The sequence below is a fragment of the Schistocerca cancellata genome, chromosome 10, assembly GCF_023864275.1.
Source record: "Schistocerca cancellata isolate TAMUIC-IGC-003103 chromosome 10, iqSchCanc2.1, whole genome shotgun sequence".
Taxonomy (NCBI): Eukaryota; Metazoa; Arthropoda; class Insecta; order Orthoptera; family Acrididae; genus Schistocerca; species Schistocerca cancellata.
In genome coordinates this window covers 6963128-6991079 of record NC_064635.1, presented here as the reverse complement: position 1 = coordinate 6991079, position 27952 = coordinate 6963128, and positions in this window count along the sequence as shown.

The window sequence follows — 27952 nt, the reverse complement described above, 5'->3', positions numbered from 1 at the left end:
GTTGTTCTGAAGAAGGTGTAGTTATCTACGCCGAAACCTAGGTTAACACTAGGTGCTTTTTTTGCAATCGAGGCGGGTTTTTAGTTTTTTAATATATTAACCAACGATTGCTGACGCGCTGCGATGTTGAAGGTTCTATACCAGTTTCTTTGCGGTTCGGTGTATAACGCTTTCACGGTTGCGATTACGACATTGGACGTGTTTCGGCGAAAACGACAGATGCTCTCGCCGTTAGCTCGAGTTTCTGCACTAATCTAACGCGGCAAAAAGATCGAAGATACTTTATACGAGAAGCCATAACTGACTCATGAATCGGAACCTAACCTGTTTTGACACTACCTGTACCTCCCACCTTCCACGCCAGCGATGAGATCTCTATAGCAGTGCTGTCGTGTCACTGCCTGTAGTGTGACTGTAAGATGGTACACGAATTACAAAGTGCGGCCTGCGGCGAGACTTGACCCAGAGAGAGCGCAGTGGGACACGTGTTATGAGGGACAGCATAAAACAGCAGAGCAGAAACAGAGGCGGAATACGGCAGAGCGACCCGGAAGCTGAGAGGCCGAGACACACACAGCCAGCCCACGGCGCCCGGCTGTGCGTCGTTTCGCCGCTGCCGCAGTGGAAATGGGAGCGCGGCTTGCGGCGAGAAGATAAGTTCAGTGCGTTGCGTAGCGGGTCTGCCTAATCCTGCACGCCGGCGGGGCAGAGTGCTCAGCGGGGAAGCCAGCCGCCAGCCGCCAGCCACTGCTTCACGAGTCGTTAGAGAGCGCTAAGTGCCGGCGCACGCTAATCCGGCCACCGAAACCCGCCCCCCCCCCCCCAACCTCTCCCCCCTTCCCTTCCCTACCCCCTTCCCCTATCCTCCGCTGCCACATGTAACGACACGCCCTGCCCTGCTCCTGTATAGTGACGACGACACAGTCTGGGCCCCAAGACCGCGTTACAGTTCTCTCTCTCTCTGTCTGTGCCTCTTTTCCTCTTTTCTTTTATTGTATCGCGGCTCTGCTGTTGGGCTTGAGGATGTCTTCTGCACAGTAGTGTCCACAATACAAAAAAAAAAAAAAAGACAAAGCTTCCCGCCGTTTTTGCTCGAGAGTCGCCAGGCTCGTTTTCTCTGATGTTTCGGCTGATATTTGCATCTTCACTTAAGCAATGTGTGGCTGGAGTCAGCGCAAACAAATACTGCTTATGACGTCTTTCATGTAACACCCATAGTCAACGGGAAGCGTCGGTCTGTTTCTCGTTACAAAAAAATGCTTCTTACACCGCAGTGGTACACGCCCATTGTATAGTGCGGTCCATAAATTAGTTTACAACCATATTCGTCTCATCGGTATTTATTAACAGGGATAGCAAACCACGAGTGCCTGGCCCTACCTAATGTGGCGCCCTGCCCTGCAACAACTGTTACTGCCTTGCAGCAGAGCTACTCAGTCGCTGCTTGAGTACTGCTTATGCTTCGTCCTCTACTCAGAGCACGCAGCTCGTGGTGGTGCGGTAGCGTTCTCGCTTCCCGCGCCCGCGTTCCCGGGTTCGATTTCCGGCGGGGTCAGGGATTTTCTCTGCCTCGTGATGACTGGGTATTGTGTGATGTCCTTAGGTCAGTCAGGTTGAAGTAGTTCTAAGTTCTAGGGGACTGATGACCTCAGAAGTTAAGTCCCATAGTGCTCAGAGCCATTTGAACTATTTTGCACCGGCAACATCTTTCACAATTATGGACTGTTGTAGAGGCGACATGGCTCAATACTCCTGCGCTCTACTTCAGACGACTAGTCGAGTCCATGCCACGTCGAGTTTCTGCACTGCGCCAGGCAGAAAGAGGTCCAACACGATATTAGGAGAGATCACATGACTTTTGTCATCGCAGTATATATATGTTTATCAAACTTGTTTCATTAGGGAAACCTTTTGTTAGAGACACCATCTTCGCAGGCGGTTTCCAGCGACACTGGGAGTCGTTTCGTATTCGCTGGCACTGGGACCACGAGATTTCTCGGAACTAGCAGGCTAGCTGGACGTAGAAACCAGCTGTGCTGCATAATACGTACCGCAGTGAAACGATAGTGATTTTCAACAATAATACCTGAAGAATGAGCGTGTCTAAATGGAGAAAGATGATTTAGAAGCGAGTGAGCAACTTTAATTTTCTTGTGCCTATCCACTTAGTAGAAATAAGACTCTATTATAGGCAAGACACAAAGCTGCAGTGTGCCTATAGCCTGCGGGTCTCTCAAGAGCATAACAAATGCAAAAGGACCCCCATTGTCCCCAAGGCGCATCAGCTAACAATTTATCTTCAACGGAAGTTGTTCCTCATAGCGCCTGATCAATCGCCCGTCCACGATTTTGAAAAACACACACACACACACACACACACACACACACACAAACATAGAGAGAGAGAGAGAGAGAGAGAGAGGGAGAGAATTAGAATTAGAACTAGAGCTAGACCATCACCTAAGTTGAACATCAAAGTCCAGTAAACGCTTACAAATACAACGTGGCAGCGTACCCAAAAAAAAAAAAAAAAAAAGGTTCAAATGGCTCTGAGCACTGTGAGACTTAACCTCTGAGGTCATCAGTCCCCTAGAACTTAGAACTACTTAAACCTAATTAACCTAAGGACATCACACAGATCCATGCCCTAGGCATGATTCGAACCTGCGACCGTAGCGGTCGCGCGGTTCCAGACTGAAGCGCCTAGAACCGCTCGGCCACACAGGCCGGCATGTGGCAACGCTAGCTGTGTAGCGTATATAAAGCATGTCCGGGGTGGGGCAGGGGGGGGGGGGGCGCACACGAAAAACTGTGGCGCAGCCGTCGTCGCACTGTGGAAGCGGAACGATTTATCCGACGTCCAGATGGGCATGATCATTTGTTTTCGGGACAGGGATGGAATCATTTCCGAAACGGCTAAATTTGTAAACTGTCCACGTATACCGTGGATGGCAAAAGGGCGCCATCCAAACCCGGTACCGAGGTAACTGTCTCGGACCACGGGCAATAGATCACAGGTGTGACTCACGGCTGTGGAGATGTGCACGAGGTACCAGGGTGAGCAGTTGACCGCCAAGATAAAACACGGCACTGCCAACATTGACTCCTCAACGGTAGTTAAACGAACGTTGCTGCCCATGGGCGTCCGCAGCGGGCGTCTGACTGGTGCACCCGCCCTGGGATTCGCCCCCCGGCACCGCCAGTGGGCGGCTGCTGCTGTCACAGGCGACCTTCTCAGATGAATCACGTCTTTGCTCCAGCAGACAGACGGCCATTGTCATGTACGGCGTGAAACTCTGAAAGCAAACTCCCTGCAGCAACAGTCAGAAGTGTCCAGGTAGGAGAACGTTCCCTGGGGGATGTCACCGTTCTGGGAGGCACAGTGCGTCAGCCCAGGTGTGCGTCCATTCTTGGGGATAGCACAGTGCACTCGCATTCGTGAGGACGACGATCCAAACTCGCATCCGGCCATCTTGGTTTAGGTTTTCTGTGATTTCCCTGAAATGCTTAAGGCAAATGCTGGGATGGTTCCTTTGAAAGGGCATGGCCGTCTTACTTCCCATCCTTCCGTAATCCGATGTGACCGATGAGCTCGCTGTTCCCCCCCCCCCCTCCACCATATCAAACCGACCAATCCTTGGGGACCATGTCCACCCGTCGATATACTTTTTCCTCAGCAGCACGATTCGATCTACCAGGAGGACAATGCAACGTATCATTCAGCTCGCAATGTATGTTCGTGGTTCGAAGACCACCAGAATGAGTTTATCGTACTCCCCTGGCCACCAAACTCTCCGAATTTAAACCTAATCGAAAATGTGTGCGTCCACTTCGCTCGGGCTGTTCGAGCCATGGATCCTGAGACGAGGAATCTAGCGCAGCTGTCCACGGCAGTGGAGTCGTCACGGCACTAGAGAGATCCGTAGAGGACTGACATGATAGGATAAAAAAAACAACAGAGACTGAAATACATCCGACAAACAGCTGAAGGCGTTGGCTGCAGGTGATACTCCGAGATGAAGAGGTTGCCACAGGAGCAGAAGACAGATGACTCAAAAGAGGAAAAAGAAATCATTGAAGCTATCCAGAAGATTATATCTGGAAAACACACCCACACGCAGCTGTCACATGTGTACATGCGGACTCTCACACACATATGACTGTTCCATAAACATGTGAGTTTTGTAGCCGCCCTTTACGAAGTTTGTGTTCTTGCTGTTACTTGTTATATATGGCGTTTTAATAGTCCGTTAATGCCGCTGTTCTCGTAACCATTGACATTCCTGCACTTTATATTTTAGATGATGCACGTTCACGACCGTGCTATGCTCTGTTACGCATCATACGGTTTTTTTTTTTTTTTTTTAGGAAAAGATGTATCCACTTTCGACCAACTTTGTTGTATGGGAGCGAAAGCTGGGTGGATTCAGGTTACCTTATCAACAAGGTTGAGGTTACGGATATGAAAGTAGCTAGGAGGATTGCAGGTACTAGTAGATGGGAACAATGGCAGGAGGGTGTCCACAATGAGGAAATCAAAGAAAAACTAGGAATGAACTCTATAGATGTAGCAGTCCTGGCGAACAGGCTTAGATGGTGGGGTCATGTTACATGCATGGGAGAAGCAAGGTTACCCAAGAGATTCATGTGTTCAGCAGTAGAGGGTAGGAGGAGTCTGGGCAGACCAAGGAGAAGGTACCTGGATTCGGTTAAGAATGATTTTGAAGTAATACGCTTAACATCAGAAGAGGCACCAGTGTTAGCAGTGAATAGGGGATCATGGAGGAATTTTATAAGGGGGCTATGCTCCAGACTGAACGCTGAAAGGCATAATCAGTCTTAAATGATGATGATGATGATGGATGATGATGATGATGATGATGATGTATCCACATATCTTGCAGGTAATTACTGTGTTTGCAGATACACGACATCCAGTGTAAGTTGTATGACATATATGTCTCAACTCTTTTCGTAACGGAGTGTTTTTAGATGCAGATGAAAAGCCCCATGGCTGAAACTAGTTGTGCTGAATAAAGTACAGTTTTAACATACAGCCGACGGAACGTTGTTTTATTTTCAAGCCTCCGTTCCGCTCTGTCTTGAGCTTTGTTATAGGTCACTTGAGTGATTATACCACTCTCACATCTGTTGCTGATCACGTACAACATCAGTCCTTGTAGAACGTGATACGTCGTATTGGATGCTGCATCCAAATCTCTTCGAGCAGTCCGCTGTTCCTATTTCTTCTGCCTCTTCTTCCGACTGTTCTGGTGAGGTCTGTTGCTTGATTCGCGTTCGCTCACCAAATCACCTAGACTTTTGACGACGGACTAACCGTGTCTGATAGCACACTGGCCCACTTGAACTTTTCTCGTCCACTAAGTCTGTTAAATCACTCACCACTCGACTGAATTACTTGCCTATTGTGAACGTTAAGGTTCCGGAACGCGTCGTGACTATAGCGATGTGGGAGCAAGAGGGTGTGGTGCGTGATTCTTTCTGTGCACAGGGGTACCGAGAATACAGAATGGTTACAATTAAACTTCCACTACTTGAGAATGGCCGCAAGAAAAACGAGTCGTCGTAGGACAATGAAACTTTTATGGCAACATTTGTAAGTACATGAGAAAGAGAAATAGTTAATAAACTATTGAAAGGAACACATTTTAATTTCGAGTAGAGAGGGGACATTGGTTAACTGCGTACGACGTTTACGTTGCTCAGTGTTACCAACGCCTGTATCCTCGATGCCTGGAACCGCACTAGAGATTGCTGTACTGCTGCTCGAAACATCTCACGTGGGATGTTGGCTACCTCCCTCGCTATGCTCCTCTTCAACTTCCAAAGTGTGTTACTGTCCCGTCTATAAACCATGTCCATCAGGTAACCCCACAGCCAGAAATCACGCGGTCTCAAATCTGGTGAGCTTGGTGAACAAGCAGTTTAGAAAGATTGACCAACGAATCGGTTTTCTGCAGACGTGTTACGTAGTAACCTGTGAACCCACACTCAGTGTTGGGTGGAGCTCCATCGTGCATCAAAACACTTGAGTGCAAAGCACTTCTCTCCCGTAGAGCAGGGATCACACGTGTGCCATTCACGCTGGATGCCTCGGTCCCTGAGCTCCGTCGTGGGCCAGTCATGATCTGTGCCATACAGTTACACCACACACGTGTTCACTAACCAGCGGAACTTGATGAACGTTCATTAGCACTGACCGTCCCCACACGCGCCAGTGTTGAGTATTCACTGCCCCACTGCACGTAAACCGTGCTTGATCACTTCACAAAATTTTCCGAGGCAACATGTCATCAACTTGAACCTCTGCAAGAAGCATAAGAGCGAAATCTTTTGGAATAGCTGCGTCGCGTGGCAAAAGGTCCTGAGTAATATCAAGTTCGTACGAGTACTACTTCAGAATCGTCTGTAGCCATTTCCTTACGGTGGACCATGGAATTGTTCGGCTGTCGTGACGCGGCTGGAAGGTCACACGTTGCGTCCATTATTCTCAGCATTGGCAACAGTAACTTTTTTAAAGATTTGTGACGTAATTTGCCGTCAACCTCCGCCAGGAGCAATTCCCAAATCGCCAGTTAATTCAAACTTCCGAACTACGTTTTCATCCCCAGGCGTCAACAGGACCTTTGCATATTCCTTTAATTCGTCGATGCTAGGGAAAATAACTGCAGTATTGGTGTTGTTTTGATAAAACAGCTTTACGAATAAAGCCCTGCTCACCTCTTCCAGACTATGTTGACTGTCTGCAACCGTAATGCACATTGATGCCTGTGTTTCAGCCCTGCGTCTACATACGAGTAATGGCACCAAACATCAAGTCATGACTCTGACTAACAACGCAAAGCTTGAAGAACACAATCTAAACGTCATCAGGATCAAGAGGCGAAAATGTAATTAGAAATAACCCTGAACTTTGTGGTGTCGCCAATGTCATGTACATTACAGTCCTACCCTCAAACGACGGCAGTTTGCGCAGGTCGAGAAAAGGACACGAAATGCATTGTTACCGGTTCTGAACGACAGTTGCAGTACGCGCATACACATACTTTGTTCTTGGTAAAGATGTACATCCTACAAATTTATGTCTTTCGTTTGCTTGTATGGAATTTGTCACTCACCTCTACCATCAACCAGGACAACTCGCAACAAATGGAATAAAAAATTCACTAAATAATTCGCTTTGATTACACTTAATATTCGCATTGCATACAAAATTCCAAAATTCGCAATAGAGCTCTCAGAACAATACTGAACACTCATCGGCTGTCGCTGAATGCGTCACATAAGTGCGCAGAACGAGCCTACACTCGACTGCCATCGTTCGTGATCCAACTACAGCGTTCCGAGACCCACACTCCACCTGTCGCCTACCCTCTTAACTGCCGACGGTGGGGTGACAGCCTCGTCGGCCGGCTGTTTCTGCTACGACTCTCCCTAGAACAGTTTAGACGCTCGGAAAACTACCAGAGTCTCCAGAATGAAAATTATCACCACACGCAACGTAACATGAAGATCAACAGTAAACGTCAGCGTGCACTGCAAAGCGCGCGCTACAGAAGCTGTTGGTTACAGAGCCACGCAGTCGACTGCGCATCGCCCAACAACCTGCCTTACCACTTCGTAGATATACACTACTGGCCATCAAAATTGCTACACCAAGAAGAAATGCAGATGATAAACGGGTATTCACTGGACAAATATATTATACTAGAACTGACATCTCATTAGATTTTCACGCAATTTGGGTGCATAGATTCTGAGAAATCAGTACCCAGAACAACCACCTCTGGCCGTAGCAACGGCCTTGAAACGCCTGGGCATTGAGTCAAACACAGCTTGGATTGCGTGTACAGGTACAGCTGCCCCTGCAGTTTCAACACGATACCACAGTTCATCAAGAGTAGTGACTGGCGTATTGTGACGAGCCAGTTGCTCGGCCACCATTGAACTGACGTTTTCAGTTGGTGAGAGATCTGGAGAATTTGCTGGCTAGGGCAGCAGCCGAACATTTCCTGTATCCAGAAAGGCCCGTACAGGACCTGCAACTAGCGGTCGTGCATTATCCTGCTGAAATGTAGGGTTTCGCAGGGATCGAATGAAGGGTAGAGCCACGGGTCGTAACACATCTGAAATGTAACGTCCACTGTTCAAAGTGCCGTCAGTGCGAACAAGATGTGACCCAGACGCGTAACCAATGGCACCTCGGGTGATACGCCAGTATGGCGATGCCGAATACACGCTTCCAATGTGCGTTCGCCGCGATGTCGCCAAACACGATGTTGTAAACAGAACCTGGTTTCATCCGAAAAAATTACGTTTTGCCATTCGTGCACCCAGGTTCGTCGTTGTGTACACCATCGCAGGCGCTCCTGTCTGTGATGCAGCGTTAAGGGTAACCGCAGCCACGGTCTCGGAGCTGCAAACGTCGTCGAACTGTTCGTGCAGATGGTTGTTGTATTGCATACGTCCTCATCTGTTGACTCAAGAATCGAGAAGTGGCTGCACGATCCGTTACAGCCGTGCGGATAAGATGGCTGTCATGTCGACTGCTAGTGATACGAGGCCGTTGGGATCCAGCACGGCGTTCCGTATTACCTTCCTGAACCTACCGATCCCATTTTCTGCTGACAGTCATTGGATCTCGACCAACGCGAGCAGCATTGTCACGATATGATAAACCGCAATCGCGATAGGCAACAATCCGACCTTTATCAAAGTCGGAAACGTGATGATACGCATTTCTCCTCCTTACGCGAGGCATCAGAACAACGTTTCACCAGGTAGCGCCGGTCAACTGCTGTTTGTGTATGAGAAATCGTTTGGAAACTTTCCTCACGTCAGCACGTTGTAGGTGTCGCCACCGGTGCCAACCTTGTGTGAATGGTCTGAAAAGCTACTGATTTGCATATCACAGCGTCTTCTTCCTGTCGGTTAAATATCGCGTCTGTAGCATGTCATCTTCGTGGTGTAGCAATTTTAATGGCCAGCAATGTAAATTCCAGTGAAGGCTGACCGCAGATTGTGGACTAGTGGAACGAGCGCAGTGTTCAGCCACTCTCTTAAGGATCGACAATGCACAGCCCTCGCCCGGCCGTGGCTAGGATTAAAGTCTGTTCAAAATTACTTTGGCATTGACGCTGTGGTAGGAGCATCTGGACCCGTGGGACGCAGTTGCCACACGGAATCTTGCATTTCATTTCAGCTCTCCCAAACTCGCAAACTATCAAGTGTACACATACGGAACTGGCGCGACGCAGTTCTGGAAGAGCTGCACTATCTTTTCATTTCAGTTTCATTTACGGCAACAAGTTTTTAAGATGGTAAACGGACAGTTTACGAAGATGCATTTCTTGACGCCGCTGCAAAATTGTCGACATGCGAGAAACGTTTTCATTATTGTAGATCGGTGAACACGTTATGTGAACGACATTTTAAGAAGTAACATTTTAATTTGCTATAACCTAGAACTCTGTCAGAGTTTTGTAGCGGGCGATAACTCCAGTAAAACGTGACGCACAATGGTCCGCTTGCAGGTAAAGTACTAAGCGATTCGTATGCTTACATTAAGAGAAATTGATTGCTAGGTTCACAATTAACTTCTCATCATGTTTGGTGATCCTTCGACCTATTCCCGACGTAGCAAAAGAAATGTTTGTGCACGTTCATCGCAATGAGATAACGTATCTTACATAAGAGAAAGCCAACAGGTACGCAAAGAAGAAACAAAAGATAATTAAGTACTTGCTCAGTGCAGGTCCGACTCGTATATTTTTGGTGAAAACAGTCCGGATAAAATCATGAAAAGTGTTTCGTGTTGTCGTCACTATTTTCTGTGATACCTTGCAACGACGCCAGCGTGTGATCCGTAGATGTTTGCCGACCGGAGTGGCCCAGCGGTTCTTCTATAACCCGCGACCGCTACGGTCTCAGGTTCGAATCCTTCCTAGGGCATGGATGTGTGTGATGTCCTTAGGTAAGTTTGGTTTAAGTTGTTCTAAGTTCTAGGGGACCGATGACCTCAGATATTAAGCCCCATAGTGCTCGGAGTCATTTGAGCCGTAGACGTTTGTTCAGTCGCTGGCCGCTGTGTGACCGCTTCGTAATCACAATGCGCCTTTTTCTCCTTTCCTTCTCGACACTGCCATATTCTCGCATTCGCTCAGCACTGGAGCATTTATCCATTCTGGATTCCTTTCGACGCGAGATTTTTTCTGAGTTGCGTTTCCGGGCATATTTAAGAACCATACGACATCCCTCATTAATTTGTTATTTTGATGTTAATACCTAATTTCACTTATATTCCGGCGAGTGTTTTTGTCATCTCACTTTTCATATTAACAGTGCTGAGCAAGCACTTCGCGATGACACCGCAGTCAGTGTCCTAGCTAGACGCGTTTCCATGCTGCACCAGCTTACAACTGTACACAAAGCTGATCAGCAACAGTCACACGGGAGTTCGCTTGCAGAAGCGGAAGTGTTAAGACGTGCTACGCGGTCGCTCTTCCGTGTGACGCTTGTGTTTACATACTAGTGCACGCGCGTAACAGCTTTCGTTTGGTACGGTTTTCTGTTAGGCACATTAACACCTGACATTACTATCGGTGACGGCAAGCCCCGCCATGTATGGTGGGGTGTATGGAGAAGGGGGTGGTGACTTCGACGCCCCTATGGGACAACATCAACAACAACCACGTGCCCAGCGGCTACATCCAGATGCAGCACCCTTACCAGCTCCTCCAGGAACTACATTGGACAACACGACGGCTGTGATCAGCCACGCGTTAGCAGTTGTTCGGGGAGAATCTGGAATACAGCCGGCAGAAGAGCATATGGATTTATCGGAACAGGATTCCTCCAGCTTCTCCGCTACGAGAAACAAGCGACAAAGTGAGGTCAGTCTGGATTTAAGAAATTCCAAAACCTTCATAGCAGACGCTAATCAACCCTTACCTGTAACTGACGTTTCAGATGTAGCTGACCCCCCAGTAGCAACTGCTTCTTGGCTCACTCCTAACCAACACGCTGCAACTAACACCCCTCCTGTGGGACCTGCACCTACACCGAGGTCTCTCAACTTTTACAAACGTACAGATAGGGGACCATTCGTAGTTTATATGGAATGTTTGGACAAAAACTTAGGCCGCTTGCACCCTATGGCACTAGGGAAATTATTGCATATTTCCTTGCCAGAAGTGAAGAATTCTATCCTTAGCATCTCTTCAGCAGGAAAAACAAAAGTTAAGGTGGAACTGAAAACCACAGACAAGGCTAATTTCCTAGTTACCAGTGAGCTATTAAAGTCAAAAAATATAGAAGTTTACATTCCTTCCTTTGTTGTCCATAAGCTGGGGGTAATCAGGAAAGTAGACACCAACCTTGAAGAAGCGGAGATTTTGGAAGTCGTACAATCTCCCTTCCCTGTTGTAGGAGTTCGGAGGTTTACGAAGAGATATGGTAAAGACCAAATCGTTAAATTGCAGACCTGTTTGTTAACCTTCGCCTCTCAAACCTTACCGGAAGCCGTGTCTATTCACGGAGATGTCCCGTAGACCTTTATGTACCAACTGTCAGGCAGTGCTTTAATTGTCTCCGTTACGGGTACATCAGCAAACAATGTCGATCTCAGATGAGATGCATTAAATGTAGTGGTCCACATAACGTTGAATCCTGTGTCTCACCTATCACTATTTGCGCTCATTGCGGGGGACAACACGCATCCACGGACCATTCCTGCCCGGAATACCATATACGGCTCAAGAATTAGCTACGTTCAATAACATTGACTTCAGGGATGCGCTGTCTACTGCTCGTATGCCAACCTATGCATCCGTCACCGGGGTTCAACAACATCACTTGCCGGCTCCGATCATTCCTGCTCCAACAGATTTGAGTTCTCCGGACTTTCAAAACCCACAACTCTTCCCGCCGCTGCCCGCCGCAAGCATGCAGAGTCAACAACGCGGAAGTGGGGACGCAACTCAGTGTGCAACTGTGCCCCAGCAGACACACGTCGCTTACCGGCCTCCCCGGCGGCAGGCGCAAGTAAACAACCCAAGTAACGTTCGTGCGTGGTCTCAGTACCGCAGCCTGTTATATCCCATGCAACATTCATTCACTCCTATCAGCCGAAATCCATACCAGCCTGCTGCTCACAGATTAGCAACCCCACAAGCGCCGAATCGACGACAGCCTCAAGGTCATACTGAACTTACAGATAAGATAATAAATGTGATTGATATTGTCATGCAAAACATGAGACAAAATAGTGCTATGAACAATTCCGATATCCGGCACCTCGTTACTGGCATATTTCAATCTCTCTCTCCCTAAATTATGGCGGCTTTAAAAGTATTGCAGTGGAATGCGAGATCGGCTAATTCTAATAGAGAAAGCTTGCAACGAGAACTGTTCGTAAGTCAGCCTGATATCGTTCTGTTATGTGAAACTTGGTTCAAATTCGAACGAACTGTTCGCTTTCAAAATTATTCTATAGTAAGGGAAGACCGTCTCGATGGGTGGGGCGGCGTAGCTATACTGGTAAAAACTTCGCTGCCGCATCGACCACACCCGTCACACGTACCTGTCACCAACCTTGAATTAGTTGCTGTGGAGATACGAACTGCCCACAAAACCTTTACAGTTGTCTCGTTGTATAACGCTCCCCACCACAGTATCGTGGAAGATGACTGGAGACAATTAATAAGTCAGCTTCGTCCTCCCTTTATCGTAGCTGGAGACGTGAATGCCCACCATGTAGCGTGGGGAGGAGACGTGACAGACAGGAACGGCAGGACCTTGATAAGCGTTATCGACGATAATAACCTAGTGATACTCAACGATGGCTCTCCTACTATGATAACTTCACCTCTCCGTAGACCCTCCGCAGTTGATGTAACTCTTTGCACCCCCTGCTTTACTGAAATATCTAATTGGTGCGTTAAAAGGGATTCAATGGGGTCCGATCATCTCCCAATAGAGTTTCAAATTAACATCAACGTCGATACTACGCACATCTGTTACTCTAATAGTACGTGGAAAATCAAGGAAGCCAATTGGGCCTCTTATAAGGAAACGGTTCGCCGGGCACTCGCAAATACGGGACGACGATGCATACCCAGTTTTAATCAGTGTTATGAACGTCGCAGCTGGCATCAGCATCCCTAAGAAAAAAGAATTTACAGTAATGAAGCACCGTTCTCCTCCTTGGTGGAATTCGGAATGCTCTCGGGAAGTTGCGAAGCGACGACTCGCCTTGAAAACCTATCGTCAGAATCCTTCATTGGACAACTTCTTGGCTGTACAAAAAGTGAATGCGCGAGTTACCAAATTCCTGAAGAAAACCAAGAAGGACAGTTGGAAACAATTTTGTCTGTCCCTAAATAACGAAACCAGTATGGCAAGCATCTGGCATAAAATAAAAGCTTTTAGAACAAGAAGACTGTCTTCCTCCCCTCCTGCTACCACGGCCTGGTTAGAGGAATTCATAGATACAATCGCTCCTCCCACGGTGCCATTTTTAAACCATCGGTTCCCTGCTGAAGAAGACCGCTATCATGTTCTCCTTCGTCCTTTCTCTATAGAAGAACTCAACGAAGCTATTAAAGTATCGAGCGACAGTTGCCCTGGCACTGATCATATGCATTACTCTATGCTTGCACACCTGCCTATAGAAGCGAAAAACTTTCTCTTGAACATTTTTAATCAGTACTGGATGAAGAAAGACCTCATATCAACGTGGACGACGCAAGTAATAAATCCAATTCTCAAACGTGGTAAAGATCCAAATGTCGGTACTAATTATAGACCTATTGCCTTGTCGTCGTACGTTGCAATAACACTGGAACGAATGGTAAAAAGGAGACTAGAATGGTGGCTTGAAAAAAGTGATTTGTTGCCTCGGAGTCAATACGGCTTCAGAAAAGGCAAAGGGGCCATGGATAACCTGTTTTTGCTTAATATGAATATCACATCAGCCTTTCAAACGAAAGAGATAGTAGTGGCAGCTTTTCTTGACGTTAAGGGTGCATATGATCACGTACAAATACCGATACTCTTGGACAAGCTGGCAGGATTCGGAATTCCTTCACGGATGATCTACGGTATCAGTACCCTGCTTACTCAAAGAACGATCTACGTCCGTTTCAAAGGTACCATGATCGGACCTTTTTATGTCTCCCAGGGCTTGCCGCAAGGTGCAATTTTAAGTCCTCTCCTGTATACTCTATGTACGTACGACCTAGAACGCATACTTACTCCCCACACAAAAATCCTACAGTATGCTGATGATATGTGTGTCTATTCTACTGCTGCTTCATATCTTCAGGCCAAAACGGCATTAACCACAACCATCGCACACATCGATGAGTGGCTCTCTATCAATGGGCTGGAGATCTCGGCTGAGAAATCAGCAGTCGTTCCCTTCTCCAAGTCGACGTCAGCTCGCACTGAAGATCGCATTACCTGTGGCAAGTACACCTTCCAAATAAAATCTCACGTTCGATTTCTGGGGATGATTTTTGACTCTCGGTTAAGCTGGGCGCCCCACATCCGATCCACCGTTACCAAGTGTGAAGAAGGTTTAAATGTAATCAGATCACTCACTCGTGTCTGGTGGGGAGCGCACCAGAGTGTTTTACTCACCATGTACCGAGGGATAATTCGATCTCGATTAGACTATGGCTGTCAATTCTACCATACTGCGTCAAAGATTCATCTCTCCAAATTAGATACTCTTCAATATAGAGTCATTCGTGCCTGTCTTGGGGCCATGCGATCGACGCCCACCAACGCCCTTTTAATAGAAGCAGGGAAGATGCCCTTGAGCACTAGGCGCCAAATGTTATCGGACAAATTCTACATTCAAGGCATGGCCATTATGGACAGTTCCGTCTATCAAAGTAGAGACTGCATTTATCGACTGTGGATTGCATCCCACAGAAGGAATAAAGTGCCAGCCGTTTGTGCCAGTTTTGACACTTGGTCACCTGTCATACATTCTATACGGCGTTCAGCGCATCTACCTGTTTTTGAATATGATCTTCAAACGCTCTGCTCTCAGATCCCAGTCCATTATTTAAGTGCGACCTGGCTGGACAGTACTAATGTCACCGTTGGCTTCAATCGTCTCGTTCAAGCACGATGGTCGGGTTTTCTCTGTGTATATACTGATGGCTCCAAAATTCCGCAAGAAGAGTGTACAGGATGCGCTTTTTTCTGCCCTGAGATCCAGATCCGCAAAACCTTCAAACTGCCTACGAGCACTTCTATTTTTACGGCGGAGACAGTGGCAGTTTTGGAAGCACTTAAGTTTGTCTCTAGCAGTTCCTTCCCCAAGATATTGATAGTATCTGACTCGCAAAGCGTTCTTAAAAACATTCAGTACAGTCGATGGAACAAAACGACCAACAGTTATATCTTGGATGTGATATCTGAATATATTCGCAGCACACGCACGGGCCGGACGATCCATTTGTTGTGGGTACCTTCCCACTCTGGTATCGTCTATAATGATGAAGTCGATGCATTAGCCAAACAAGCGGCAACGTCAGGCACCGTACTGGATCTGCAGCTTCCTTATACAGACTACTTACGTGCAGTCGAGGATCACGCAAGACAACAATGGCAGGAAATGTGGAACGTTTCTCAACAGACAAAAGGCGGTTATTACGCAGTGCTACAACCTCGGATTCCTTCACAGCCGTGGTTCATGAGGACACATCTGGACCGATCCACGATTTCTACCATCATAAGACTCCGCTTCAATCATGCCTCTTTCCCACAGCATCTACATCGGATAAACGTTTACAGTTCACCAGCATGTGAGTATGATCCTGAGTCGGAAGCTGATGTCAATCACATCTTATTTATGTGCCCCAAATTTGACCGTGAACGGTTAGTCTTTTTGAAGATATTGCTGAGTATGGGCTACCATCTTCCTCAATCAGCTTCTTCTCTTTTGTGTACTAAAGACGTTCGTCTATATAAAGTGATCGTTAACTTCATCAAGAGTACTGGTCACAATCTGTAGGTTTTAATGGTGTACGTCAATTATAAATATGTCTTGCTGATGAAGATATTCCAGAATTGGTGTGAATTGTACGCCAAGACACTTTTAATTATTTTTCAATTCAATTCAATTTTTAAAACATTAAGTACAAAACTGTAACAGTTAAGCTTTTTATTCTTGTAAATATGCATTTCTGTATTTGTTAATTCAGTTATGTGTACATTGTCATTGTGTTGCCGATGGCTAAATTGAGTACACACTCAAAGGCCAAATAAAATAAATAAATAAATAAAAACAGTCACACGCTTTTGTCTACATTGGTACGATGACGTCACAGGCAAATCAGTACACACACAGACGTCACGTATCTACAGGGCTATTACAAATGATTGAAGCGATTTCATAAATTCACTGTAGCTCCATTCATTGACATATGGTCACGACACACTACAGATACGTAGAAAAACTCATAAAGTTTTGTTCGGCTGAAGCCGCACTTCAGGTTTCCGGCACCAGAGCGCTCGAGAGCGCAGTGAGACAAAATGGCGATAGGAGCCGAGAAAGCGTATGTCGTGCTTGAAATGCACTCACATCAGTCAGTCATAACAGTGCAACGACACTTCAGGACGAAGTTCAACAAAGATCCACCAACTGCTAACTCCATTCGGCGACGGTATGCGCAGTTTAAAGCTTCTGGATGCCTCTGTAAGGGGAAATCAACGGGTCGGCCTGCAGTGAGCGAAGAAACGGTTGAACGCGTGCGGGCAAGTTTCACGCGTAGCCCGCAGAAAATTGGCACATGCCACAACTGGAGACCGACAGCGCCGACTTCATCTTTCAACAGGATGGTGCTCCACCGCACTTCCATCATGATGTTCGGCATTTCTTAAACAGGAGATTGGAAAACCGATGGATCGATCGTGGTGGAGATCATGATCAGCAATTCATGTCATGGCCTCCACGCTCTCCCGACTTAACCCCATGCGATTTCTTTCTGTGGGGTTATGTGAAAGATTCAGCGTTTAAACCTCCTCTACCAAGAAACGTGCCAGAACTGCGGGCTCGCATCAACGATGCTTTCGAACTCATTGATGGGGACATGCTGCGCCGAGTGTGGGAGGAACTTGATTATCGGCTTGATGTCTGCCGAATCACTAAAGGGGCACATATCGAACACTTGTGAATGCCTAAAAAAACTTTTTGAGTTTTTGTATGTGTGTGCAAAGCATTGTGAAAATATCTCAAATAATAAAGTTATTGTAGAGCTGTGAAATCGCTTCAATCATTTGTAATAACCCTGTATTAAGGGCTCGACCGCTGTTTACGCGATGTTATTTTCTTAGCTATTAGTGATCCACATGTAACTGTAATTCGTCACTGAAGACAAGCAAAAAGAACCGTATTGAAGAAATTATCTTGCAACCAGTCATATTTTTGCACTTTACACGCAGTGCGTAGGGTACATTTTGTTTTCTTGTTTTGGTGCATATTACCTTATCCCAAAATATGCAGAGCAAACTGCTTGCAGTACAAGAGTTTTAAGTCACAGAATCGAAAAGACGTGCTCATAGTTCGTAAGGAATGTATTTAAAACTCGTGTTTACTATAATTGTTTGTTACGTATACCTTTCTCGATCACCCCTGATAGTTTGTAACATGATCACGAAATACCTGGGATGTTCATTCCGAGTTAGTTGTTGACGACTGACTTCGTATTAAAATATCTAAAGTTGCCAAGACGACGACGTGGTACTTTTCAGGTCACAACTTTCTACCACCTGGCTTCCGCTATTTTCAGTGCCGTAACACAAAGAACAGTAACGACAAGTACAATAACACTAATACATGGAATAAAAACAGCCACCAGATGCGAAAGGTAGTAGTCAAAAGCTGTTAACCTAGATGTCAATCCATATAAAGGGTCTCCTTCAGAAGTATTATTAAGTTTGACATGCTAATCATCGTGTGCCGCCATAGGCATAGCCTTAATGAAATCTGACAATCGTAAAAACCGCCGTCTGACTTCCTCATAAGTAAAACAATACACGCATTACAAGTGGCGTGCGTGACCACTGCAGGATCAACATGCAGTAGCTTCCGCAACTGATGGTTGTTTTTATTCCCTGTATTGCATTTGCAAAGTTGCTGCTGCAGCCACGCTTAAGATTTTAAAGTAACAGGTCTTGCAACAGTGAAAACTGAAAGAAACAAAAATGGTATAACGAACGCTGATAGAGTACAGCAAGTCGCCTGAAAGTGAAGTGTAGTGCAGTCGGGTCAGTGTAGTCGCGGTGGTGGGAGTGAAGGTACTGTGCGGCAACTGAGGCGCACAGCAGGACCCTTAGGACTGGCGGAACGCGTTGGCGTCACCCTAGCACTTCTGTCGCAGCTGTCAGCCCCGAGGCTGCGGCCACAGTGGCTGCGACGTCGGCGGATTCCGCAGACGACCGACACCGACCGGGAGGCGGCCGATCTCGTCAGACCAGTACGCCACTGCGCGGGTGGCCACACCGTAGCGGATAGCCGGTCTTATCTGCCGGACGTACAGCCTTCGGACGACAGTCGGTGGGATTCAGATCACTTTGTTTTCTTCGGTCAAATCGGCCAACGTCTCGCACACGAAATATGGAGCGTGAGAAACCGACAAGATTAGTCGAAGAAAGGGTGAGTTTGTGGCATCCTGAGTATGAAAATATCTGTGAACTGAAATCACAGGTCTATTCAAACCTCAAATAGGCAAAATCTTTATTGGAAACTTTGGGCATAGATTATAACCTCAAAAAATAATTTGTTGAAGTGAAAAGGGCGGCATATATGCTTATAGCAACTGTACTAGCTCTCTTTTTTTGCGATAGGTTGTCATTAATTGTCTGCAAATTATTATTAATGCTTACTGACGTTTTGTGTCAGTAGGCAGGGTATTCTGTTAATATGAAATATGGTGTATGGTATGTACTTCCATTTCTTAAGTGCTGTAGATTAATAGTATCTTATGCCACACATTATGCTTGTCATTCACTCGTGTGCCGTATAACAGTCATTGAAGGTTAATTGGCTTACGTCCGCACAACTTCGGATAAATACTGCGAAACAGAGTGTTCTTACACTAAAGAGCGTAAGAAACTGGTACACATGCCTAATAACGTATAGGCTCCCGCGAACACACGATGTGGGATGGACCGGGCTACTGTTTGAAGCAGTCCTGCAGCGAACTGACAACGTGAATCCGGCAGGGCTGTCCATAAATACGTAACAATGCGACAGGATAGAGATGTCTTCTGAACAGCACGGTTCAAGGCGTCCCAGATATGCTCACTAATGTTTATGTCCGGGGAGTTTGTGGGCCAGAGGAAGTGTTTAAACTCAGAAGAATATTCCTGTACCCACTCTGTAGCAATTCTGGACGTGTGTGGGGTGGCATTGTGCTGCTGGAACATCCAAATCCGTCAGAATGCACAACATGAATGGATGCAGGTGATCAGACAGTATGCTTACGTACGTGTCACATGTCAGAGCCGTATGTAGATGTATCAGGTGTCCCAGATCACTCCATCTGCACGAGCCCCACAGCATTACAGAGCCTCCACCAGCTTTAACAGTCCCTTGCTGACATGCAGAGTCCACGGATCTATGAGGTTGTCCCTATAATCGGCCAGGCAACGTTTCCACTCATCAACAGTCCAATGTCGGTGTTGATGGGCCCAGGCGAGTCGTAAAGACTTGTGTCGTGCTGTTATAGAGGGCACACGGGTGGCCCTTCGGCTCCGAAAGCCAATATCGATGATCTTCCGTGGGATGGTTGTTTTCCTATCTTTAAAATGTGGAGCAATTTTCGAAGTGGTTGCAGCTCTGTCACGCTGAACGATTCTCTTCAGTCGTCGTTGGTCCCTTTTCTTGCAGGATATTTTTCGGTCCGCAGCGATGTCGGACATTTGACGATTTACCGCATTCTCGATTTTCACGGTACTCTCATGGAAAGGTCGTATGGGAAAATCTCCACTTCGTCGGTGCCTCTGAGATGTAATGACGCATCGGTCGTGCGCCGTCTACAACACCACTTTCAAACTCACTTAAATCTTGATAACCCGCCATTGTAGCAGCTGCAACCGATCTAAGAACTGTGCCAGAGACTTTTTGTCTGATATAGGCGTTGCCGCTGCCTGTTTACGTATCTCTGAATTTGAATACGGATGCCTATCATTGGCACTTGAGTTTATTACTTGCTTTTGAAGGTCATCACGAATTATCTCGAGTATGTAAGACAACGTTTCTCCCGTCACCTCATATATTTGTAAAACTTGTCTGGTTGGTCCATTAAGTGAGGGCAGTGTGTATAGTGTCCGCCACGTTCTTCACGAGACAGAATACCTCTTTAGCCGGCCGCTGTGGCCGAGCGGTTCTAGGCGCTTCAGTCTGGAACCGTGCAAACGCTACGGTCGCAGGTTCGAATCCTGCCTCGGGTATGGATGTGTGTGATGTCCTTAGGTTAGTTAGGTTTAAGTAGTTCTAAGTTCTAGGAGACTGATGACCTCAGAAGTTAAGTCCCATAGTGCTCAGAGCCATTTGAACCATTCTTTTAACCTCCTTGACCTTGTGCAAAAGTGACGGAGGAGATGGAACGCACAGTGACCACGCTGTCGGCCGATGTAATGGCGCGACGTGTTGCCGGTGCCACTGTGCGCCTGCGGCAGTAGAGCGGAGGAGGCCGCGGCCGACCTACTCGCCGGCCGCTTCACGCTCGCCTGCGCTGCGCCACTGAAGTCCGCCGGCTTTGAAGCGGCGTCCCGTGTCGGGCATCTCGGGTTTCCCGGCCAGCGCCAGGGACCGGACGGAGAACGGCGGGCAGCCGCCGCCGCCAGAGCCACAAAAACGTCTCGGTTGACGCGGCCTTCCGCCTTCCGCCGACGCCCGGAGAGCGGGCAAAAACCGCTCACACGGCGAGCAACACGTGGCCCGCCAGCCGGCAGTGGGCTCACTGCACTGGCCTGGCCTGGTCTGCCAGTCCTCAGGGCGGCGCCCTTCATACTGACACCACCACCACCACCACCACCAATTAAACGGTTGATCAATAAACAATGATGAGCCACAATTTGTTTACTCAAAACCTATTAATTACAATTTAGTGACAGTATAAGTCAATATTTCTTCTACAGCTAGGAGAGGTGGTGTTATATCCTGGTACACTTCTCAGACTTTCGCCTCTAGCCAAATCTGCAACAGCAATTTAGTATTATTATGTAGGCGTAATATGAAGAAAATGCAGATGATAAACGGGTATTCATTGGACAAATACACTCCTGGAAATTGAAATAAGAACACCGTGAATTCATTGTCCCAGGAAGGGGAAACTTTATTGACACATTCCTGGGGTCAGATACATCGCATGATCACACTGACAGAACCACAGGCACATAGACACAGGCAACAGAGCATGCACAATGTCGGCACTAGTACAGTGTATATCCACCTTTCGCAGCAATGCAGGCTGCTATTCTCCCATGGAGACGATCGTAGAGATGCTGGATGTAGTCCTGTGGAACGGCTTGCCATGCCATTTCCACCTGGCGCCTCAGTTGGACCAGCGTTCGTGCTGGACGTGCAGACCGCGTGAGACGACGCTTCATCCAGTCCCAAACATGCTCAATGGGGGACAGATCCGGAGATCTTGCTGGCCAGGGTAGTTGACTTACACCTTCTAGAGCACGTTGGGTGGCACGGGATACATGCGGACGTGCATTGTCCTGTTGGAACAGCAAGTTCCCTTGCCGGTCTAGGAATGGTAGAACGATGGGTTCGATGACGGTTTGGATGTACCGTGCACTATTCAGTGTCCCCTCGACGATCACCAGTGGTGTACGGCCAGTGTAGGAGATCGCTCCCCACACCATGATGCCGGGTGTTGGCCCTGTGTGCCTCGGTCGTATGCAGTCCTGATTGTGGCGCTCACCTGCACGGCGCCAAACACGCATACGACCATCATTGGCACCAAGGCAGAAGCGACTCTCATCGCTGAAGACGACACGTCTCCATTCGTCCCGCCATTCACGCCTGTCGCGACACCACTGGAGGCGGGCTGCACGATGTTGGGGCGTGAGCGGAAGACGGCCTAACGGTGTGCGGGACCGTAGCCCAGCTTCATGGAGACGGTTGCGAATGGTCCTCGCCGATACCCCAGGAGCCCCTAATTTGCTGGGAAGTGGCGGTGCGGTCCCCTACGGCACTGCGTAGGATCCTACGGTCTTGGCGTGCATCCGTGCGTCGCTGCGGTCCGGTCCCAGGTCGACGGGCACGTGCACTTTCCGCCGACCACTGGCGACAACATCGATGTACTGTGGAGACCTCACGCCCCACGTGTTGAGCAATTCGGCGGTACGTCCACCCGGCCTCCCGCATGCCCACTATACGCCCTCGCTCAAATTCCGTCAACTGCACATACGGTTCACGTCCACGCTGTCGCGGCATGCTACCAGTGTTAAAGACTGCGATGGAGCTCCGTATGCCACGGCAAACTGGCTGACACTGACGGCGGCGGTGCACAAATGCTGCGCAGCTAACGCCATTCGACGGCCAACACAGCGGTTCCTGGTGTGTCCGCTGTGCCGTGCGTGTGATCATTGCTTGTACAGCCCTCTCGCAGTGTCCGGAGCAAGTATGGTGGGTCTGACACACCGGTGTCAATGTGTTCTTTTTTCCATTTCCAGGAGTGTATGTTATACTAGAACTGACATGTCATTACATTTTCACGCAATTTGGGTGCATAGATCCTGAGAAATCACTACCCAGAACAACCACCTCTGGCCTTAACAACGGCCTTGATACGCCTGGTCATTGAGTCAAACAGAGCTCGGATGGCGTGTACAGGTACAGCTGCCCATGCAGCTTCAACACGATACCACACTTCATCAAGAGTAGTGACGGGCGTGTTGTGACGACCCAGTTGGTCGGCCACCATTGACCAGACGTTTTCATTTGGTGACAGATGTGGAGAATGTGCAGGCCACGGCAGCAGTCGAACATTTTCTGTATCCAGAAAAGCCCGTACAGCACCTGCAATATGCGGTCCTGCATTATCCTGCTGAAATGTAAGGTTCCGCAGGGATCGAATGAAGGGTAGAGCCACGGGTCGTAACACATCTGAAATGTAACGTCCACTGTTCAAAGTGCCGTCAATGCGAACAAGAGGTGATCGAGACGTGTAACCAATCACACCCCATACCATCACGCCGGGTGATACGCCAGTATGGCGATGACGAATACACGCTTCGAATGTACGTTCACCGCTATGTCGCCAAACACAGATCCGACCATCATGATGCTATAAACAGAACCTGGATTCATCCGAAAAAATGACGTTTTGCCATTCGTTCAGCCAGGTTCGTCGTTGAGTACACCATCGCAGGCGCTCCTGTCTGTGATCCAGCGTCAAGGGTAACCGCAGCCACGGTCTCGGAGCTGATAGTCCATGCTCCTGCAAACGTCGTCGAACTGTTCGTGCAGATGATCGTTGTCTTGCAAACGTCCCCATATGTTGACTCAGGGATTGAGACGTGGCTGCACGATCCGTTACAGCTATGCGCATAAGATGCCTGTCATCTTGACTGCTAGTGATACGAGGCCGTTGCGATCCAGCACGGCGTTCCGTATTACCCTCCTGAACCCACCGATTCCATATTCTGCTAATAGTCGTTGGCTGTCGACCAAAGCAAGCAGCAATGTCGCGATACGATAAACCGCAATCGTTATAGGTTACAATCCGACCTTTATCAAAGTCGGAAATGTGATGGTACGCATTTCTCCTCCTTACATGAGGCACCACAACAACGTTTCACCAGGCAACGCCGATCAACTGCTGTTTGTGTATGAGAAATCGGTTGGAAACTTTCCTCATGTCAGCACTTTGTAGGTGTTGCCACGGGCGCCAAACTTGTGTGAATGCTCTGTAAAGCTAATCATTTGCATATCGCAGCATCTTCTTCCTGTAGGTTAAATTTCGCGTCTGTAGCATGTCATCGTCGTGGTGAAGCAATTTTAATGCCCAGTAGTGTAGACTCAGATCACAATGTAGTAGTGATGAAGAATAGGCTGAAGTTTAAGACGCTACTCACGAAGAATCAAGACGCAAAGAAGCGGGATACGGAAGCTCTCTAAGGCTGTAGACACACCAGTAAAGAATAGCTCAGTAGGCAGTACAGTTGAAGAGGAATGGAAATCTCTAAAAATGGCCATCACAAAAGTTGGAAAGGAAAACGTAAGTACAAAGAAATACTTCAGTCCATCGATGAAAGAAGGAAGTGCAAAAATGTTCAGTGAAATTCAACTATATAGAAATACAACTCACTGAGGAATGCAGTAAATAGGCACTTCAAAATGGTTCAAATGGCTCTGAGCACTATGGGACTTAATATCTGAGGTCATCAGTTCCCTAGACGTAGAACTACTTAAACCTAACTAACCTAAGGACATCACACACAGCCATGCCCGAGGCAGGATTCAGAACTGCGACCGTAGCAGCAGCGCGGTTCCGGAGTGAAGCGTCTATAACTGCTCGGCCACACCGGCCGGCAAATAGGCAGTACAGCGAAGCTAAGGCAAAATGGTTGCAGGAAAAATGTGAAGAAATCGAAAACGAAATTACTGTCGGAAGTCCTGAGTCAGTATATAGAAAAGTCAAAAGAACCTTCGGCGAAACTAGAAGCAAAGCTAACATAAAGAGAGCAACGGGAATTCCATTGTTAAATGCACAGGAGAGAGTGGATAATTGAAAAGAGTACGTTGAAGGCCTCTACTAGGAGGAAGATTTGTCTGACGTGATAGAAGAAGAAACAGGAGTCGATTTAGAAGAGATATGGGATCCAGTATTAGAATCAGAATTTAAGAGAGGAGGGATAGATAACATTCCATCAAAATTTCTAAAGTAATTGCGCGAAGTGGCAACGAAACCACTATCCACAGTGGTGTGTAGACTGTATGAGTCTGTCGACATACCATCTCACTTTGGGAAGACTGCAAGAACTGACAAGTGCCAGGATTATCGCACTATCATCTCAACAGCTCGCCCATCCAAGTTGCTGGCAAGAATAATACACAGAGGAATGGAAAAGAAAATTGAAGATGAGCTAGATGACGATCAGTTTGTCCTTATGGAAGGCACCGTAGAGGCAATTCTGACATTGCGATTAATAATGGAAGCAAGACCAAAGGGAAACCAAGCAACGTTCATAGGATTTGTCGACTTTGGAAAAGTGTTCGAGAATGTAAAATGGTGCAAGATGTACGAAATTCTGAGAAAAGTGTGAGGTCATCCGCAAGAGTGGTAAAATGAGACCTAAAAACTTCGGTTAACGATGCATCAGTCAGATCTAAAGACCGTATATTCCACTAAATACCTAGGAATTACAATTGCGAACTACTTGAATTGGAAGAAACACATAGAAAATGTTGTGCGGAAGGCTAACCGAAGATTGCATTTTATTGCCACGACACTTAGAAAAAATAACAGATATAGTAAGGAGACTGCCTACACTACATTTGTCCATCCTCTTTTAGAATACTGCTGCGCGGTGTGGGATCCTTACCAGATAGGACTGACGGAGTTATGTCGAGAAAGTTCAAAGAAAGGCAGCTCGTTTTGTATTATCGAGAAATAGGAGAGAGAGTGTCACAGACATGACACAGGATTTGAGGTGGACATCATTAAAACAAAGGCGTTTTTCGTTGCGGAGGAATCTTCTCAAGAAATTCCAATCGCCAACTTTCTCCTCCGAATGGGAAAATATTTTGTTGACGCCGACGTACATAGGGAGGGACAATCATCATAATAAAATAAGGGAAATCACAGCTCGCACGTTCGATGAACCTTCTGCCATGCACTTAAATATAGTTTGCAGACTATCCCTGTAGATGTAGATGTACGTGGCAGTTTGTTTTTCGTCGACGCGATGGTATGTACCAGCAGGGCAGTGCAGCGTGCCACACAGTTCACGGTGGTTGGAAGTGCCTCTAGCCGTCAGTCTCGCCGGATTTAAGTCCAGTCGAGAGTCTGTGGGACGACATGGATCGGGCTGTCCGCTGCGTGGACCCTCAGACGAGGAACGCAGTGCAGCTGGTCACTGCACGGCTTGACATCCCTGTCCGTACCTTCCAGAACCTCAGTGACATTCTGCCCGCACGTCCGCACTGCGGAAGGTTGTTAGTCACGCTTCTGACAGTTTGTGACAGTAATGTGACTGGACAGTGTATACGGGAGTCACCTGCTCATTTTTCCGGCTGCTTTGGAATTTTCTGCTGGGTGAGAAATTCAGGGTAAATGCAACACCAGAATGGGGCAGTGCTGGAGAATACTCTCGGTACAATTGAATTGGGGCATTGCATTTGGACCTGTTAACGTTTCTAACACTTCCAGCTGCTTTTCAACGACAAGGATGGCTATTTCTGCGTCCTCCATATGGGTTTGACGTTGGAGACGCATTACACTCATTAAATTTTCATGATTGTGTAACATATTTGAAGACGTTCTGCTAATACTAGTTCAGTTTCGTTTTCATTATCACTGATAGAAACTTTATGTAGGACTAGGGAAATGCGTTCATTTCTTGACACGAAAATTCCTGGCGGTAGTGCAACAACAAGATGTATATGATGCGCACTCTCAGGATATATGGGTTATTTCTTGATGCGAAGTAACGTTGCAGTGCTTTGAACAGTTCCCGATTTCAGTAGACTGTAAGCACGTTAGAAAAAGGATGTGAGAAAGAAATGAAGTCAACGTCGTCGTCATGTTACAGGAAAAACCGCTAGTGTTAGCTGCTGAGCTTTACGGTGCCCTCTGCCCTAATTCCGCTGTATTTCTGAATTAATGATTTGCTGCCGGGGGTACGGGGTGAGAGCTGTTCGCTCATTTCGGATGTGACTTCGGAAGAGACGGCAACGCAACCAAATTGCAAATGAATATTAACTCCCGTTTTAATTATGAATTTTTCAGTAAATCAACTCAAAAACCGAATGCGAGAATTTCATGCCGACGAAGGACGGTAACGCGCAATGAAATTGTTGTTTGACGTGGCTGCAACTGTATCAGTATTCCATTGACAAAAATTAGTTTGCCTTCGCTAGTAACACACATTCAGGCTAAATACCGAAGATGATGTCTTCTGATACAAATCTGATTTTATTTGATTTAACGGCGAAGACAAGAAAAAACAAAAACCAGTGGTCTTTGCGCACTGTTGTCTGTACCGAAACCGAGTTTATTGTATGGTTTCTCTCTCTCTCTCTCTCTCTCTCTCTCTCTCTCTCTCTCTCTCTCTCTCTCTCTCTCTCTCTCCCCCCCCCCCCCTCAAACTTACTGAACTACATGTCGTACAGTGATATAATTCTGTAGGTACATCCAGCAACGTATCGGGATACTGCCTGCTAAATGTCTTGAGTATAGAGTTAGTAGCAAAGAAGCAATAAATGTAGACGTGATGACGTCATTCTGATGCGACAGTTTTACTACATGAACAGCGAAAGTGTAGGAAACGATAAACTTCCTTTCACCATTTTGTGGGTATGTCAACGAGAAAAACTTTCGCAAGACTTTGAAGTTATGTGTGAAGTTTGTTGCAAGTTACTAAATTCTCTGGTTCTCAATGACTGCACAAGTAAAATCTGGGTATCCACGCATCGTGGGCTACACTGCTTTTGCATCCCCAACGCTTTTATAGGTGGATGGTTCTTATCCCCACAGTCATACTTTACAGACAGTAACTGATATGAGTATCAAGTCTGTTTGATATCAGTCCAGAGGTTTAGAAGAGGTGGAATAGATACATACACACATTTCATAATATTTACGAATATCTCTTTTCCAGCGATCCGATTTCGAAAAACTAAAGCCTATACAGTGCCCAAACTACACTAAAGTTTCCTGCGAAAATCCCATGA